This window comes from Zingiber officinale, chromosome 9A (assembly GCF_018446385.1).
Source record: "Zingiber officinale cultivar Zhangliang chromosome 9A, Zo_v1.1, whole genome shotgun sequence".
In the NCBI taxonomy this organism is placed as follows: Eukaryota; Viridiplantae; Streptophyta; class Magnoliopsida; order Zingiberales; family Zingiberaceae; genus Zingiber; species Zingiber officinale.
This window is the reverse complement of record NC_056002.1, coordinates 67,060,542-67,064,664: the sequence shown is the minus strand read 5'-3', so window position 1 is coordinate 67,064,664 and position 4,123 is coordinate 67,060,542.

The following is a 4,123-nucleotide window of genomic DNA, read 5'->3' as shown; positions in this document are numbered from 1 at the left end:
ATAACAAGCGCTTATCCCAGCTCCATAAGGATGGTTTGCTGGACTCATTTGATTTTGAATCATATGAGATATGCGAGTCATGCCTACGAGGCAAGATGACCAAGACCCCCTTTAGTGGGCATAGCGAGAGAGCAACTGATTTGTTAGGACTCATACATAGTGATGTATGTGGCCCTTTCAATGTTGCTGCTAGAGGCGGTTATAGATACTTCATCACATTTACTGATGATTTCAGTAGATACGGTTATGTGTACTTGATGACACATAAGTCTGAATCCTTTGAAAAGTTCAAAGAATTCAAGAATGAAGTACAGAACCAGCTTGGCAAGAGTATTAAGGTACTTCGATCAGATCGAGGTGGTGAATACTTAAGCCATGAGTTTCGTGACTACTTAGCTGAGTGTGGGATTTTATCTCAACTCACTCCTCCTGGAACACCACAGTGGAATGGTGAATCCGAAAGGAGGAATTGTACCTTATTAGATATGGTACGATCTATGATGAGTCACACAGATCTTCCGACATATCTATGGGGATATGCTCTAGACACAGCAGCTTTCATACTCAACCGAGTTCCATCAAAGGCCGTGATAAAGACACCATATAGGATATGGACTGGGAGAGATGCCCAGGTGTCTTTCATGAGGATTTGGGGTTGTGAGGCTTACGTACGACGTTAAGTCTCAGACAAATTAGGACCCAAATCCGACAAGTGCTATTTCATCGGATATCCCAAGGAAACTAAGGGATATTATTTCTACATTCCCAGTCAGCACAAGGTAGTTGTGGCAAAGACTGGGGTCTTTCTAGAAAGGGACTTTGTTTCTAGAAAGACTAGTGGGAGCGCGTTCGATCTTGAAGAAGTTCAAGATGCGAACAATAGCACTAATGCCTCGATGGAAATTGAACTGGAACCACAAAGTGTTGTGGATGATGTTGTTCCACAAGGAGTTGAGGAACAACAACCGGTTCAAGTAGACATACCTCTTCGCAGGTCTGATAGGGTACGTCATCAGCATGAGAGATACTCATTTCTCTTGTCTGACCATGATGACATTGTGCTCATAGAGGATGAGCCTACCACCTATCAAGAAGCTGTGATGAGACCAGATTCTGAGAAATGGCTAGAAGCCATGAGATCCGAGATAGAATCCATGTACACCAACCAAGTATGGACTTTGGTTGATCCACCTGAAGGGGTAAAACCCATTGGGTGCAAGTGGGTCTTTAAGAGAAAGACTGACATGGATGGACTTATCTATAAGGGTCGCTTGGTAGCTAAAGGTTTCAAGCAGATTCATGGTATTGACTATGATGAAACCCTTTCTCCAGTGGCGATGTTTAAGTCCATTCGGATCATGCTTGCTATTGCAGCCTACCATGACTATGAGATATGGCAGATGGATGTCAAAACCGCGTTTCTAAATGGAAACCTACTCGAGGATGTGTACATGACACAACCTGAGGGTTTTGTAGATTCACAGCATACTAGTAGAGTATGCAAGCTGCATAGGTCCATTTATGGACTAAAGCAAGCTTCTCGGAGCTGGAATCTTCGATTCGATGATGCGATCAAACAGTTTGGTTTCATCAAGAATGAAGATGAGCCTTGTGTCTACAAGAAGGTTGTAAGGGACATAGTTGTCTTCCTCATACTGTATGTGGATGACATACTACTCATTGGGAAGGACATCTCTATGCTTCAGTCTGTCAAGACATGGCTAGGGAGTTGCTTCTCAATGAAGGACTTAGGTGAGGCATCTCGTATTCTTGGGATACAGATCTATAGAGATAGATCTAAGAGATTGCTTGGCCTAAGTCAGAGTACATATATTGACAAGGTACTCCTTTGGTTTGCCATGCAGAATTCCAAGAAGGGATTTCTGCCGATGTCACATGGCGTGAGTCTTTCGAAGACTCAAGGTCCCTCTTCTAGAGAGGAGAGAGACTGCATGGATCAGATCCCTTATACCTCAGCCATAGGATCGATCATGTACGCCATGCTGTGTACTCGACCTGATGTCTCGTATGCTTTGAGCATGACGAGCAGATACCAGGTGAAAGTCACTGGATAGCGGTCAAGAATATTCTTAAGTACTTACGAAGGACTAAAGAATATTTCTTGATATATGGAGGCAATGATGAGCTAACTATAAAGGGTTACAGTGATGTCAGCTTTCAGACCGATCAGGATGATTACCGATCGCAATCAGGGTTCGTATTTTGCATTAATGGTGGTACTGTCAGCTGGAAGAGTTCGAAGCAATATCTAGAAATTTAATAGCCTTAATATTCCTCCAAAATTTGGATCCAAGTTCATTACTGAACTTGGGGTGGTTCCTAGCATCGCTGACCCAGTTGAGCTCTATTGTGACAACAATGGAGCTATAGCACAGGCGAAGGAACCTCGCTCACACCAGCGGACCAAGCATATACTACGGCGCTTCCATCTCATTCGAGAGATTATCGATAGAGGAGATGTGAAGATTTGCAGAGTACCTACAGAGGCTAACATCGCAGATCCCTTGACCAAGGCTTTGGCACAGAGGAAGCATGATGGTCACACTAGGTCTTTAGGCCTTAGAGCCTATACTGATTGGCACTAGTGCTAGTGGGAGATTGTTAGTTAGAGCCCTAGAGCCAATCATTTGATGATTGTATGGACTCATGTATATCATATTCTTGTATATTAATAAAGGCATTTGTTTGGTTATTATACTTATTTATATTAGTGCCAAATAGACTAAGTATAATAGCGTCCTTGAGTAGAAGGTTCATACCTATATCAATCGATTAGTTGAATCGATAGTGAGATGATATAGGGAACACTACTCTAAATCATTCCTAGTCGAGTATTAGCATTCAGGGACAATGTTAATACAATAAGACTAGCATGTAGGTCAGCTCGATGACTTGATCTCACAAGTCATGGATATAGAGATATCAAGCTGACACATGGGTATGCATTAGAGAATGTATACTGAATGACCCGCCATGAGAAAGTATCATGGATCGTTATATGAGTGTCATATACTTTCTCATGTGGCTATTAGTATGACTATTAGTCCTTAGACCTGAAGTCACCATGGATCCCTACATAAGGAGTTATGTACTTTAGTTTCGTCAAACGTCACCCGTAACTGGGTGGACTATAAAGGCGATTACTGGGTATATAATGAATTATGTAGAGGGATGTGAGTGATGTAGATGGAATCTATCCCTCCCATATGACGGGAGCGACATCGGTATTCTTGATAGAGTGAGACCACTAAGTGCATGACCATGCCCAAATGAGTCAACATTAGATGTTGAGCTCATTTGATCGAGTGAGTCTACTTGGAGTTCAAGATTTAGATTGATTAGAGGATGACACGGTCTATGCCTCATTTTGATCAATCTAGATGTCTAGGATAGAAGGACACTTGTCATTATTTTGTGAGTAGTCACAATTGGTAGTCACAAGGTGATGTCGGATCTCAACATTCTTGTAACTTGGGTAGTAATGATGTGTTGCTAGATACCGCTCATTACTTATGCTCCTAAATGGGTTTAGGGCATTGCCAACGTTACAAGAACCTATAGGGTCACACACTTAGGACAATTAGGTGGAGATTAGGTTCATATGATGAACCAAGAGGATTAGATTCATTTGATGAATCAAATTGGATTAAGAGTAATCCTAATTGGGCTAACTTGAGTTCGACTCAAGTCGATTCATGTGTTAAATGAGTCTAATTTAGATTTTGACTCATTGAATCAATTTAATTTAATGAATTAGATTCATTATATTAAGTTGGCTCGAATCAAATGGTTGGATTAGATCCACCATGGTAGAGATGGAGTCAAGTTTGACTTGACTTGAGAAGGAAGACCAAAGGTCAATTTTGACTTGACCTTTTTTGCCACCTCATTGGTGAGTTGGCATTAGGTGGACCAATAATGATGTTCCACATCATCATGGGTGCCACCTCATGGAAGTAACAAAGCCACTCTCTTAATGGCTTCATATTAATTGCAATTAATGCAATTAATGTGATTTTATGGTTTCATATTAATTGCAATTAATGTGTATTTTGAAATGTGGCCGGCCACTTGGTTTTTGGAAAAAAAAAATTCATTTTTC